This window comes from Lithobates pipiens, unplaced genomic scaffold (assembly GCF_037356315.1).
Source record: "Lithobates pipiens isolate NorthernLeopardFrog02 unplaced genomic scaffold, aLitPip1_a1.2 Scaffold_13, whole genome shotgun sequence".
In the NCBI taxonomy this organism is placed as follows: Eukaryota; Metazoa; Chordata; class Amphibia; order Anura; family Ranidae; genus Lithobates; species Lithobates pipiens.
In genome coordinates this window covers 386,806,945-386,823,033 of record NW_027507718.1, presented here as the reverse complement: position 1 = coordinate 386,823,033, position 16,089 = coordinate 386,806,945, and positions in this window count along the sequence as shown.

Below are 16,089 nucleotides of genomic sequence, written 5' to 3'. Positions count from 1 at the left end.
CCATCCCTGCCCGGCCCATCTATGTCTGAGGGTCTGGTTTTTGAGAGGGGAAGGTTAGAGGCTCTGGGTTGTCCAAAGGAGGCCATCCCTACTCTCATGAGTGCTAGAAGGAAAAGTACCAACCAGGTGTATGAGAGGATTTGGTCTAGATTCACAAATCACTTATCTTCCAGGTCTTGCTCCAATGGTAATTTGACGGTTCAGGATGTTCTGAGTTTCTTACAGTCCGGACTAGACATTCCGCTATCTGTCAGCGCTCTTCGTGTGCAAGTCTCGGCAATCTCAGCCTTTTCTGGAGTATCTTGGGCTAAACATCCTTTGGTTCAGCAATTTTTTAAAGGAGCAATTAGACTTAGACCACAGAGGAAACCCAGATTCCCCAAGTGGGATTTACCCTTAGTTCTCGACTTCTTCTCTCAACTGGACAGATCACTTTCAGTCAAAGAATTGTCCCTAATGACATCTTTTTTGGTAGCCATATCCTCAGCGAAGAGAGTCTCTGAGATTCAGTCTTTAGGATCAAAGGAACCTTTCCTCACATTCTTCCCTGACAGAGTGGTCCTAGTGCCAATGCTGGGTTCAAACCCAAAGGTTACCTCGGTCTTCCACGAAAATCAGGACATTACTCTTCCTACCTTTAATTCTGCTGGGAGTCAGGATCTTCATCCTCTCGACATGGGAATTATTCTGAAACGGTACCTGGAGGCGACAGCCTCTTTCCGGCAATCAGATTACCTTTTTGTTCTTTTTCATGGCAAAAACAAAGGCCTTAGGGCTTCGGTCAGATCCATCTCCACGTGGGTGGTTCAGGCGATCCAGTGGGCTTATAAAGAGAAGGGCTTGGCTCCTCCTGAGGCGGTTACGGCACATTCCACGAGAAGTCTCTCTACTTCTTGGGCAGCTTCACGTCATGTGGCTCCTGAGGTTATCTGCAAGGCTGCCTCTTGGTCGTCCATTCATACATTTATGGCTCACTATTGTGTCGAACCTGCCAGTTTATCTTCTGTTGATTTTGGTTTAAAGGTGCTGTCAGTGGACAGTGTTAAATAAACCTTGGTTCAGCATTTTTGCCCACCCGAGTGTGTTTGGCGAGTTATTTCCCACACGTTGCTGCCATGGAGTCTGTCAGGAAAACGGAAAATTCCTATCAAAATACTTACCGTAATTTTCCTTTCCTGATGGACTCCATGGCAGCAGGAGTTCCCTCCCAAAATGGCTGGAGTAGGCTAGTTATCGAACACGGCCATGGGCAGGGAGCAAAGATTTATGGGAGTAGTGTCCTATAGGGTAGTGGAGGCGGGACTTAACCCACACGTTGCTGCCATGGAGTCCATCAGGAAAGGAAAATTACGGTAAGTATTTTGATAGGAATTTTCCGTTATTTTCTACTTTTTGTTATTAGAAAAATCCAATAAACTCAATTTTAGTCATACATTTAGGCCAAAATGTATTCAGCCACATGTCTTTGGTAAAAAAAAAGTCAATAACTGTATATTTATTGGTTTGCGCAAAAGTTGTCACATCTACAAACTAAGGTACATTTTCTGGAATTTACGCAGCTTTTATTTTATGACTGCCTATCTCATTTCTTGAGGTGCTAAAATGGCAGGGCAGTACAAAACCCCCCCAAATGACCCCATTTTGGAAAGTAGACACCCTAAGGAAATTGATAAGAGGCATGTTGAGCCCATTGAATATTTTATTTTTTTGCCGCAAGCGATTGAATAATGACAAAAAAAAAATTTTTTTTTCTTTTTACACAAAGTTGTCACTAAATGATATATTGCTCACACATGCCATGGTTATATGTGGAATTGTACCCCAAAATACATTCTGCTGCTTCTCCTGAGTACGGGGATACCACATGTGGTCGACTTTTTGGAAGCCTAGCCGCGTACGGGGCCCCGAAAGCCAAGCACCGCCTTCAGGATTTCTAAGGGCATACATATGTCATTTTACTCCTCACTATCTATCACAGTTTTGAAGGCCATAAAATGCCAAGATGGCACAAAACCCCTACAAATGACCCCATTTTAGAAAGTAAACACCCCAAGCTATTTGCTGAGAGGCATGTTGAGTCCATGGAATATTTTATATTTTGCCACAAGTTGCGGGAAAATGACAAACTTTATACATTTTTCACAAAGTTGTCACTAAATGATATATTGCTCACACATGCTATGGGCATATGTGAAATTACACCCCAAAATAAATTCTGCTGCTTCTCCTGAGTACGGGGATACCACATGTGTGGGATTTTTTGGGAGCCTAGCCGCGTACGGGGCCCCGAAAACCAAGCACCGCCTTCAGGCTTTCTAAGGGCATACATTTTTAATTTCACGCCTCACTACCTATTACAGTTTTGAAGGCCATAAAATGCCAAGATGGCACAAAACCCCCACAAATGACCCCATTTTAGAAAGTAGACACCCCAAGCTATTTGCTGAGAGGCATGTTGAGTCCATGGAATATTTTATATTTTGCCGCAAGTTGCGGGAAAATTACAAACTTTTTTTATTTTATTTTTTTTTTTCACAAAGTTGTCACTAAATGATATATTGCTCACGCATGCCATGGGCGTATGTGAAATGACACCCCAAAATAAATTCTGCTGCTTCTCCTGAGTACGGGGATACCACATATGTGGGACTTTTTGGGAGCCTAGCTGCGTACGGGGCCCCAAAAGCCAAGAACCGCCTTCAAGCTTTCTAAGGGTGTAAATCTTTGATTTCACGCCTCACTACCTATTACAGTTTTGAAGGCCATAAAATGCCAAGATGGCACAAAACCCCCACAAATGACCCCATTTTAGAAAGTAGACACCCCAAGCTATTTGCTGAGAGGCATGTTGAGTCCATGGAATATTTTATATTTTGCCGCAAGTTGCGGGAAAATTACAAACTTTTTTTTTTAATTTTTTTTTTCACAAAGTTGTCACTAAATGATATATTGCTCACGCATGCCATGGGCATATGTAAAATGACACCCCAAAATAAATTCTGCTGCTTCTCCTGAGTACGGGGATACCACATGTGTGGGATTTTTTGGGAGCCTAGGTGCGTACGGGGCCCCGAAACCAAGAACCGCCTTCAGGCTTTCTAAGGGCGTACATTTTTGATTTCACGCCTCACTACCTATTACAGTTTTGAAGGCCATAAAATGCCAAGATGGCACAAAACCCCCACAAATGACCCCATTTTAGAAAGTAGACACCCCAAGCTATTTGCTGAGAGGCATGTTGAGTCCATGGAATATTTTATATTTTGCCACAAGTTGCCGGAAAATTACAAACTTTTATTTTTTTTTTATTTTTTTTTCACAAAGTTGTCACTAAATGATATATTGCTCACACATGCCAGGGACATATGTGAAATGACACCCCAAAATAAATTCTGCTGCTTCTCCTGAGTACGGGGATACCACATGTGTGGGACTTTTTGGGAGCCTAGTCGCGTACGGGGCCCCGAAAACCAAGAACCGCCTTCAGGATTTCTAAGGGTGTAAATTTTTGATTTTACACCTCACTACCTATCACAGTTTTGAAGGCCATAAAATGCCAAAATAGCACAAAACCCCCCAAAATGACCCCATTTTGGAAAGTAGACACCCCAAGCTATTTGCCGAGAGGCATGGTGAGTATTTTGCAGCTCTCATTTGTTTTTGAAAATGAAGAAAAAAAAAATTATGTATATTTTTTTTCTTTTTTTCAATTTTCAAAACTTTGTGACAAAAATGAAGGTCTGCAAAATACTAACCATACCTCTCGGCAAATAGCTTGGGGTGTCTCCTTTCCAAAATGGGGTCACTTGGGGGGATTTTGTGCTATCTGGGCATTCCATGGCCTCCGAAACTGTGATAGGCAGTGAGGAATGAAATCTAAAATTTACACCCTTAGAAATCCTGAAGGTGGTGCTTGGATTTTGGGGTACCGTACGCGGTTAGGCTCCCAAAAGGTCTCACACTTGTGGTATCCCCGTACTCAGGAGAAGCAACAGAATGTATTTTGGGGTGTAATTTTACATATAACCATGGTATGTTTGAGCAATATATCATTTAATGACAACTTTGTGCAAAAAAAAAATAAAAAAAAATAATAATGTATTTTTTCCACAACTTTTGTCAAAATATAAAATATTCCATGGACTCGACCTGCCTCTCAGCAAATAGCTTGGGGTGTCTACTTTCTAAAATGGGGTCATTTGGGGGGGTTTTGAACTGTCCTGGCATTTTATGCACAACATTTAGAAGCTTATGTCACACATCACCCACTCTTCTAACCACTTGAAGAAAAAGCCCTTTCTGACACTTTTTGTTTACATGAAAAAATATTTTTTTTTGCAAGAAAATTACTTTGAACCCCCAAACATGAAGTGTTTTTTTAAAGCAAAAGCCCTACCGATTAAAATGGTGGGTGTTTCATTTTTTTTTTTCACACGGTATTTGCGCAGCGATTTTTCAAACGCACTTTTTGGGGAAAAAACACACTTTTTTTTATTTTAATGCACTAAAAATCACTATATTGCCCAAATGTTTGATGAAATAAAAAATATGATCTTAGGCCGAGTACATGGATACCAAACACGACATGCTTTAAAATTGCGCAGAAACGTGCAGCGGCGACAAACTACGTACATTTTTAAAAGCCTTTAAATGCCTTTACAGGTGACCACTTTAGATTTACGGAGGAGGTCTACTGCTAAAATTAGTACCCTCGATCTGACCTTCGTGGTGATACCTCACATGCATGGTGCAATTGCTGTTTACATATGCCACCAGACCAACGCTTGCGTTTCGCGTTGCGCCTTAGCAGGGGGGGACAGGGGTGTTTTTTTTTATTTTTATTTTTTTTATTATTTATTTTGCTTTTTTATTTTTTTTTTAAACTGTTCCTTTCATTTATATATATTTTTTTATGATTTTTATTGTTATCTCAGGGAATGTAAATATCCCCTATGATTGCAATAGGTAGTGACAGGTACTCTTTTTAAAAAAAATTAGGGTCTATCAGACCCTAGATCTCTCCTCTGTCCTCAAAGCATCTGACCACACCAAGATCGGTGTGATAAAATGCTTTCCCAATTTCCCAATGGCGCTGTTTACATCCCGCAAAATCTAAGTCATGAAATGCTCGTAGCTTCCGGTGTCTTAGGCCATAGAGATGATTGGAGCCATTCTGGTCTCTGATCAGCTCTATGGTCAGCTGGCGGAACCACCGGCTGCATTCTCAGGTTCCCTGTTGGGACAGGAGAGCCTGAGAAAACCATGGAAGATGGTGCGGGGGGGGGGGGACATTCCCTCCCACTGCTTGTAAAAGTAGTCTAGAGGCTAATTAGCCGCTAGGATTGCTTTTACATAAAAGCCGACCGCTGGCTGAAAAGAATGATACCAGGATGATACCTAAACCTGCAGGCATCATTCTGGTATAAGCACTCAAAGTCCCGCAACATACCAGTATGTTGCTGGAACTGGTTGGGCATATATTATATATTTTTTTTCATGCAGCCTGTGGGCTGAACGAAAAAAAAATATTGATCGGTGGGTATGCCCACCATTAGATACCACCCTTCATCCACCCACTTTCTAATGGTGGGCATACATGCACCATTTATATATGCCGAAGCATGGGGGCATCCTCCCGCAAAAGGTAGGAGCAGATCGCTCCTCCACCCCGTATGCCCCCATGCTTCGGCATATATGCTCTTTTTTAACTGTGGTGGTGAAATCACCCCCGACAGTGCTGGAGTCGCGGCTTTATGTATCGTGGGAGCAAACGCTGTTGCTGTCAAGATAAATAAATCCGCTCTGCAGCAGAATGGCGTACCTGCTAAGCAAATGATGGTTAACAATAAAACAAAGTAACATTACAGTATAACAGTAGGACTTACCATACCTGCAAAGCAAATACAAAAAAAATCGCAAAAAATAACACATTTAACACAATCTGTGCCTAAAATATATATATGCCGAAGCATGGGGGCATCCTCCCGCAAAAAAGTTATGCCGCGTACATACATTCAAACTTTTCCACGGGCAAGCCCTCCGTCGGAATTTTGACTGTATGTACGCGGCATTAGGAGCAAAATCGATCCTCCACCCCTTATGCCCCCATGCTTCGGCATATATGCTCTTTTTTAACTGTGGTGGTGAAATCACCTCCGACAGCGCTGGAGTCGTGGCTTTACATATCGTGGGAGCAAACGCTGTTGCTGTCAAGATAAATAAATCCACGCTACAGCTGAATGGCGTACCTGAAAACAAAAAATGGTTAACAATAAAACATTGCAGAATAGAATACAGTACAAAGGAGCAGAACAATAGAGAGAGAATAGAGACAGAGAGAACAATAAAACGACAACTATTTTTGGTTTTTTTATTTAATATTTTTTTTGGTTTTTTGTTTTTTTTACTTTTTTTTTATTTTTTTTTAACACTTTTTCTGTTGTAACGGTTCCAGCGGTTTGGGTCTCTCAAAATGCGATGGCATCTTGGGAGACCCTGTGAACGTGTGCCTAGCCTGTGCAATGCTGTACCCTACGCTAATACTCAACTAGTGAATGGTAGCATTCAAAACACTCACCCTGACAAAGACCAGGCTGGTCAGGACAGCGGGGACAATAAGAACGGGTGTCACGCCTAAATCCGCGCTTTCTGCAGACACGACATTTTCTTTGGGGGGCTCGTTGGGTAGGGGTACTCGGGAGGACATAAGAATAATGCCTCTCATGCAGCCGGCTTACTGCATCTGGTAGGGGAAGGTGAGGTGGAGCACCGCCTGGATACAGAAGGGCTCTGACGATATCCTCCTGGAATTTGAGGAAGGATCCAGTCCGTCCTGAAGCTTTGTGTAGTACATAAGCATTCAGTATAGCCAATTGGAATAAATAAACAGACACTTTTTTGTACCAGCGTCTGGACTTACGGGCAACTAGATACGGCGCCAACAACTGGTCATTGAGGTCCACCCCTCCCATGTTAAGGTTATATTTGTGGACACAGAGGGGTTTCTCCACAACACCAGTCGCCGTAGGAATTTGGACCGTCGTGTCTGCATGAAGGGAGGTAAGAACGAAAACATTCTTATTATCCCTCCACTTCATAGCGAGCAAATTATTACTGCGCAAGCAGGCTCTCTCCCCCAGCCTAAGAGGGGACTCTACAAGCCGCTGGGGAAAGGCCCGGCGATTAGGTCGCACGGTGCCACATGCTCCAATCTGCTGATCAAACAAGTGACTAAACAGTGGCACGCTTGTGTAATAATTGTCCACGTACAAGTGGTACCCCTTTCCGAATAAGGGTGACACCATGTCCCACACTATCTTGCCAGCGCTTCCTATGTAGTCAGGGCAGTTCTCCAGCTCTATGTGACTATCTCTTCCCTCATAAACCATGAAACTACGTGTATAGCCTGTGGCCCTGTCACAGAGCTTATACATCTTGACCCCGTATCTGGAACGCTTGTTGGGGACGTATTGTTTGAATGACAAGCGACCAGAAAATTTAATCAGGGACTCATCAACGCAGACAACTTGATCGGGAGTAAACAAGTCTGCAAAACGTTGGTTGAAGTGGTTTATGAGGGGCCGAATTTTGTAGAGCCGATCGTACTCAGGGTCTCCACGAGGACGACAGAGTTCATTGTCGCTGAAGTGCATGAACAGCAAAATCATCTCGTATCGTGCCCTGGACATGGAAGCAGAGAACACGCGCATATGGTGAATTGGGTCAATGGACCAATATGACCGCAACTCACTCTTTTTGGTTATGCCCATGTTGAGGGAGAGGCCCAGAAAGATTTTAAATTCGGAAACCGTAACTGGTTTCCATTGTCTGGCAAGGGCGGACTGGGGAATAGTGGCGATGTGTTGAGCAGCGTACAAATTGGTTTGGTCCACAATAGATCTAAAGAGATCTTCGGTGAAAAACAGTGAGTAAAAGTCAAGTGTCGTAAAATCAACTGTTTCCACGTTAATGCCAGGTTGGCCAGTGAATGGGGGAAGTACGGGTTCTGCAGAAGTGGTGGGCACCCAAATAGGATTGGCGAATTCTGCAGGAAGGGCACTATGGGTACGACGGGCCTGTCTTTGTCTTCTTGGTGGCAGCGGGACACTACTTGTGCTTGCCACCTCGCCAGCTTGAACTGCACTTATGGGACTCGCCACGTCACCACGTGTTACTGCAATGCTGGATGTAGGTCCAGGGTGTACTAGGCCGCTGGTGCTTGCCAGTTCACCAGAAGGATGAGCGGCTCTAGTACGTCTCTGCTCCATACGAGTGACCTGCGGTTCCTGCACCTCAACAACAGAATACATACGGGATTGGGCACACCTGTTCTTAGCAGCGGCCTCATCTCCGTCGTCAGAGCTATCTGTCATGGAGCCGCTGTCCTCTACAGGATCGTATTCTGAGCCTGAATCTGACAGATGAGTGACGTCCTCTTCACTATCTGTCATGCTCAGAAACGTGTAGGCCTCATCACTAGTGTACCTTCGCTTTGCCATTTTGGGCTCTAAATTTAGGGGTACACTAGTGAGACTCACAGGTAAAAAAGCACCTAGCCTGTCAGCGACTGTTTCAAAACGCTACAAAAAAAACTGTTAGCGATCGCAGGGATCAAGCCTGACTCTGCGAACGCTGCAGTTATGTGTGTTGTGTTTTGTAAGTGACAGTGATCGATCGATACTGCACTTGGGTGGGCTGGGCTGGGCTTGGCGGAGGGGCTAAACGCAGGTGCTAGCGGGTATCTGGGCTGATCCCGCTAACAATGCGTTTTGGGAAACCTAAAATGCAGGCAACGCTAATATATATCTGATCAGATACTATATTACTAAGGGAGGTGTATGCTTTGCGCGTGGGGGTTAGCGGTACTGGCACTAACCTGACGCTGGGGCGACGCAGGCCTTATCTGACCCTAAAAAACTTATATCACCCGCCGGGGGATCAGGGGGTTAAACCTTTATTAGGTAATAAATGGCGGGTGCCCTGAAACAAAAAAAAAATAACTAACCAACCAGCGTCACCTGTAACAGTTATATGGTGATCACTGGTGAAAGGGTTAACTGGGGGGCAATCAGGGGGCTATGCGGTAGTATATGGGGGTCCCTGATGCTATAAAAAGCTGCGGCGAACCCAAATACTTACCTGCCTATCTAGCGTCACCTGTGACACTAATACAGCGATCAGAAAAAAATCGCTTATTAGTGACACTGGCGACGGGGGGTGATCACGGGGTTAAACCTTTATTGGGGGGGTTAGGGGGGCACCCTAGAGCTAAAGGGGGCTAACCCTAACTGCCCTAACAGTTATTACAGTCACAAATGACACCAATGCAAAAAATAAAAATAAAAATGCACTTGGTGTCACTGTGACTGGGGGGGGCAGGGGTGATTGGGGGGTGATCGGGGGGTGAAAAGTGTGCCTGGCGTGTTCTACTGTTAGTGTAGTGTGTTGGTGCAACTCACCGATCTTCTCTCCTCCGTGCCGGAACGAAAAAGACCGACACGAGGAGAGATTACATCATTTCCTCTCCTGTGTTTACATTACAGGAGAGGAAGTGATGTCACTCTGCCTTTTCATTCGTCGGGAGTGATCGCGAGGGGGTGGCCATGAATGAATGGCCGCCCCCTCATCCCGGATCGGTCCCGAACGAATACCGACCGCCGCAGGCACCGGGCGGGGGCCCGATCGGGCCCCCGACCCGGGGGCAGGCAGGGACGTACATGTACGCCCATATGCCTGCCCGTGCCATGCTGTCGACGTACATCGTCGTGCGGCGGTCGGCAACTGGATAAGGTACCACAAAAGATGGCTATAATTAGACCAAGCTTGACTAAGTAGACACAAATCTAGACAACTACGTGAGCAGCGGAAATTAATAGTATAATAATATGCATAACCTGCAGAAGTGATAAATACGTGATAAATAATAGAATATAGATATGCCGCTATATTAATAGGTGAATTATAAAGTTGACACAGTGAAATTAATTGGAGTTAAAAATAAAAATATGGTGACCATACAGTGTAATATACCCTCAACTAAATATGTGATAATACCAGGAATATATATCCGTAAAATAAGAGATATTACATAAATAGATAAATGTTAAATAAATCAATGTGATAAATATTACACAAGAAAATCCATAAAAAATACATATAAATCTCAGAGTTAATATATGTAAATCTATAAGTGCAGTCCAAAAAGTGATTAAAAAATATTACTATTAAAAATTAATAATAAAAAATATAAAAAAATATAAAAAATAAGTCCACAAATTCTTCAAAGCAAAAAGAGTGCAGTAGGTGAAAAGTGACTGGTGCCCAGGAACAAATTTTTAGGTGACTTTCGTGCTAACCCCCTTTTAGCTCCCCACTCACCGAAACTATGAGCCCACACAGGGCAGTCAGGCCCATAGATATCACACAGCAGACGTAGATGCGCTGATGAAAGATTTTTTCAGAAATTGTCGTCCACTCAAGTCCTGATGAGCAGGTAAGGCTGATATTGATATTCATAGTTTCCTCAAGGAGAAAGAAGGGGGGAGGATTCCATAGTGTAGTAATTCCAACAAGAGTATGTAGTTTAAAAAACCATAAACTTTTATTCACACATCAGTATCCAGACAGGGATGTGTTTTGCAAAAATTAAAAAATATAATAACAAAAGATATATATATAAAGCTAATCTGCAAAAAAAATTTTCAGGAGTTCGCAAAAAATACCACACAAATGACCCTTGGGGGGTATATAATGTACCACCCCAGTATGACACAGAGGGTAGGTATCAGTTCCAAGGGATACAAAAAAAAAAGAAGTTATAAATTAAAAAATAAATTAGAAAAATAACAATAAAAATAAAAATAAAAGTAAAAAATGCAGAAAAAAAACAAGATGTAAAATATAAGTCTATATATATAAGAGACTCATAATGTGCACAGAGTATAAGGTGGCTGTAAATATATACACCTCTCCAGAACCATAAGCCCTATGACGAGCCCTGGTAAGATGCTTAATATGGCGCTGATACTACAAGATGTTATATATAATAAGGAGCAGGGTTGGATGAGCAGGGGGGTTCAGTACATCTGACCCGTCCCCAGGTTAACAGTCCGCTCCGTTCAAAAAAGGCTAAAGGCTGGGGGGATGGAGACAGCTCCGCCGTCGATCCTCCCACGGGGGGGGGGAGCCCTGCCACCTATGTGGAGGTTCACAATGCCCAGCCTCAGCACGGGAGCAAGCACGTAGGCAGCCGTACCTAGCATGCGTTCCGTCCTGCGTTCCACCTAATACACGTGACAATGCGGAAGTGGCGTGCGTGATTGCGTCATACGCGTTTTGTCATAAGACGTCTTCAGCGACAATCACTTATTATACGATTACTTATTATACTATTAATTTCCGCTGCTCACGTAGTTGTCTAGATTTGTGTCTACTTAGTCAAGCTTGGTCTAATTATAGCCATCTTTTGTGGTACCTTATTGGCTGAGTTTAGGGATTGGTGTACATTACTGCTGGTAGTGTTTATTTCCTTAATTCTGCATATTAGTAGTGATTAACTTGAGGGGTGTTCTATATGTACTTCCCCTTCCTTTCTCCTCCTTTGTAACTCATATATACACTCCTTTGGATAGGATCTGATACCTAAACGACACCCTTTGTGGTTCTGTGATAGGCTAATGGTGGAAGTGTACCTTTACTTTATATACACACCCCATTGGAGCTAATTTACAGTGGCGCCGAACCCTTTTATAAATAAAAACCTTTTTTTTTTCTGTAAGAACACTAGTTGATCCACATGCTCTGGTTTGAGGGTGCTTCTTTTTGCAGTTACCACATCTCCTGCAGTGGAGAAAACCTGCTCTGCAGACACGCTTGTGCCTGGGATACATAAGTATTGCTTGACAGCTGAGAAAGGAGGGGAAATATGACCTCATGCTCACGCCACCAGTTCGAAGGCTCCTCAGTGAGAGGCAGAGGTGGGGTTTTACAATATTTTTCTATTTCCTCTTCAGCCTTGGCATAGGGGGTCTTGGGTTCTATTGTACCTTCAGTGTCAGTGAAAGACTGCCCCAGCAAAGTCATGTGCAGCGATCTGGCCTTTCTTTTGGGTTGTCCTCAATGGGTGAACTTTCTTCTTCTTCCAGAGTTTCTTTTCTTCTAGGCACTTGATCCTCAAGTATCCTCTTAGCCTTTGTACACATGGTCGGATATTCCGAAGGAAAATGTCCAATCGGACCGTGTTGTTGGATAATCCGACTGTGTGTGGGCTTCATCTGACTTTTTCAGTCAGGATGTCCGACCAACAAAGTTTGAGAGCTGGATATAAAAATTTTCCGACAACATGATCCGATTGGACTTTGTCCGATCGTTTGTAGAGAATTCCGATCGGACAAAGTGCCACCCATGCTCAGATCAAATTCCTAGACCAAAGCTATTGGCTACTAGCCTGAACATAGTCCTGTCGTAACTAAATAATGTCATCACGTTATGAACGATCGGATTTTCCGACAACTTTGTCCAACCATGTGTATGCAACACCAGTTTCGGACAAAATACATCGGACAAAATCCGACTGATTTTGTTAATGAATGAATGAATGAAATATTTGTATAGCGCACAATGTGAACTGAATCGCCTCAAGGCGCTGTTGTCGTTGTCGGAATGTCCGCCCGTGTGTACAAGGGCTTAGATGTAATCTGTGTTTGAACAAAAAAAGAATAGAAAAAAATAAAATAAAAGCACATTATCAATTGTGTATGATTCTGATGAAAAAGCACGGGAAACGGACGGTGCAGTTCCCTCACCACATCAGATTCAGAAGCGTGGCTTACACTATGTAGCAGCTAGCTAGCTAGCTAGTGCTACTACAGTTCGTTTCAGGAAACATGATGAAATTCAAATTAATTTAATTATCTCCAAGGATGCAGCCTCCTCAGTCACTCCTTTGTATACTGTATCTCCAATCTCTCCTTCTCTGTGAGTATAAAAGGCAGTCTCTTAAAGCGAGGATTCAATGCAGAGGCTGAATGAAGGATCTTCTTCTCTGCCTCACTGCTGTACCTCTTCTGGAGATCTGTTCTGATGGCATTCTTGATCTCATGGATCATGGGTGTGTCTCACACGGTGTCTGTCATGCTCTGGAGGAGTTGTGCATTTAGAGGGGCAATGAGAGAAACTATTGGATTGCGCTCTTCTGACATCAGCATGGTTGCATCCTTCATTGGCTTTAATGCACTCACAGCGTCCTCTGCATTTCATTGAGAGTGCAGAGATTGGATTATCCTTTTCTGACTTCTGGAGACAGCAAGGTGGCACAGACTGCAGGTTGTTGTTCTAAGAACCTCTCGACCATGTCATATGCGCTGTTCCATCTTGTTGGCACATCGGTTATCAGCTTATGATTCTTCAGGCCAAGACATTTCTGTTTCTCTTTTAGACAATGGCTTGCTCTAGTGCTGCGGTGAAAAAATTTGGATATTTGTTGCACACTGCTAAAAAGCCTGGAGAGGGTGGCCACTTTCAGAGCTTGCTGGGATGCAAGATTCAGTGTATGGGCAAAGCATTTCACATGGGGGAATTTCCCAACTTGAGCTCACGTTTGACGCGTTGTTGGTCACAAGCACTACAGATTTATCGGACAGCTACCATTCTTCCACAACATGAGGCAATAGCTCTGCCAGATGAGCACATGTGTGAAACTCATAAATGGCTCTCGTTTGCAACACATGCGACAAGATCTGCCAGTCCTTTATGTAATGTGCTCTTATTGTAACATAAGGCTCTGTCGTGACTGAAGTCCATGAATCACACGTTATTGCGACTCGACTTGCTTTGCTCATTGACGCAATTATCTGAGCTTTGGTTTCATGGTAGAGTGCAGGTATAACGTTTTCTGTAAAGTGACTCTGTGACGGGATCTTGTAACGCGGTTCTATCGTCTTCAACAGGTAGCGAAGTGTTGTCCACAACAGAGTAAAGGCGCAGGTCCTTAGCTATGAAAGCTGCCACAGCTTTTGTTATTCTCTTCCCCTTTTCAGAGTTGGGTGGCAAAGTTGAGAGTATTGCATCAATTCTTGGCTGAGCTGGGTCTTTTTCCTTGGCACTGGTGGTGGTGGCAGGTTTTAGCATCTCTGAGTGAAAACGCCTAGTGTGGTTTCTCATATTAGTAGTATTCCCTAGATATTTAATTTTTGTGTGACAGGCTTTATACACAGCGTATGACTTGTCCAATTCATGCTTACCACTTTGTTCATGTTCATAAAAGCCAAAATGTGCCCAGATGTTTGCTTTTAAAAAGCTAGGTGCATTTTTTACCTCTCGTTCTTTTTGGTCTCCTTCTGCCATTTTTACTAGTGTAGCATGCCATGTAATTGTTATGACAGGGGTAATGATGACAATGTTGTCTATGTTTACAAACTCTGTCAGTATTAAAAAAAAAGGAGGAAAAAAATTAAGTGACGAAGCCTAAAGCCTGCCACAAGATGCCAACGTAAAATGCCATTTCATTATTAATTATGGTTTTATGTATTCATTGTCTTAGTGATTGATTCACATCACAACTTCATTAGTTATCTTGTTTGTATGATTATTATGGTTTTGCTCATCACTGCCCGACACATGCATGTGCCATGCACTGATTCAGCATGTGTGGGGCAGTGATGAGCAAAACCATAAATCAGTCATACAGGTATCAATGAAGTTGTGATCAATCACTTATGCCGTGTACACACGACCAGACTTTTCGATGGACTTGGTCTGGCAGACTGGAATCCATCAGACAATTCGATCGTGTGTGGGCTCCATCGATTTTTTTTTCTTCCCAAAAGTCTGGCGGGCCTAGAAATAAAACTTGCTTCAAATCTTTTTGATGGACTCTAGTCTGGTAGAAAAATCTGTTTGTGTGATAGTCCGACGGACTAAAACCAACGCTAGGGTAGCTATTGCCTACTGGTTATGAACTTCCTTATTCTACGTCATCACGTTCAAATCCGCCGGACTTTTGGAGTGATTGTGTGTGGCCAAGTCCGTTCGTTTGAAAGTCCGGCAGACCTCAGCTGCAAAGTCCGTCAGATTGTCCGCCGGACCAAGTCCGTTGAAAAGTCTGGTCGTGTGTATGTAGCATAAGACATTGGACATTCAATAGATTAGAGCTAGACCTACATAAACCATAATTAATTAAATGACATTGGCAATGGCATGGTCACTGTCACTTAAACTCACTTTAACCCTTTCATGACTAAGCCTATTTCTCTGACATTTGGTGTTTATTAAAGTTAAAGTTAAAATCTGTATCTTTTGCTAGAACATTATTTATAAAAACCCCAAACATTATATATATATTTTTAGCAGAGAATCTAGAGAAACAAAAAATGTCAATTGTTGCAATATTTTATGTCACACTGTATTTATTGTGCAGCGGTATTTAAACGCAACTTTTTGGGGAGAAAGATACTTTCATGAATTAAAATAAAAAAGAAACAGTAAAGTTAGCCCAATTTTTTGGTATAATGTGAAAGATAATGTTACACCAAGTAAATAAATACCAAACATGTCACGCTTTAAGTTGGCGCACAGCCGCACACTCATGGAATGGTGAAAAGTCAACGACAATACCTAAAAATCTCCATAGGTGACACCATAGAAAAAAATGGTTACCACAGGTTAGAGTTACAGAGGAGGTCTGTCTAGTGCTAGAATTATTGCTCTCGCTCTGATGATCCTGGCGATACCTCACATGTGATTTGAACATCGTTTACAACATATGCGGGCCGGACGTGACTTGCTGACTTCCATATGCGTTTTCTTTGCTGCACGAGCTGCCTCGCGGGGCACTTTAAAATTATTATTTTTTTCTCTTATGTATTTCATTTAAGAGGCTAGAGTGGCGGAAAGCGGGGGATGTCCATTGTCCAGTCCACTCCCGCTCCTCTGGGAGGTGAGAAAATGGCGCGAAAGCTTCGGCTGCTTTTGGCTCCACTCGGAGGCAGGGCATGGCGCGGCAGCACAGCGTAATGAGATCATCCTCAATAATCGATGTCTTAAAGCTATAGCATCAATGTTGCATCGTGGATGGTCGAATCCCGATGCATC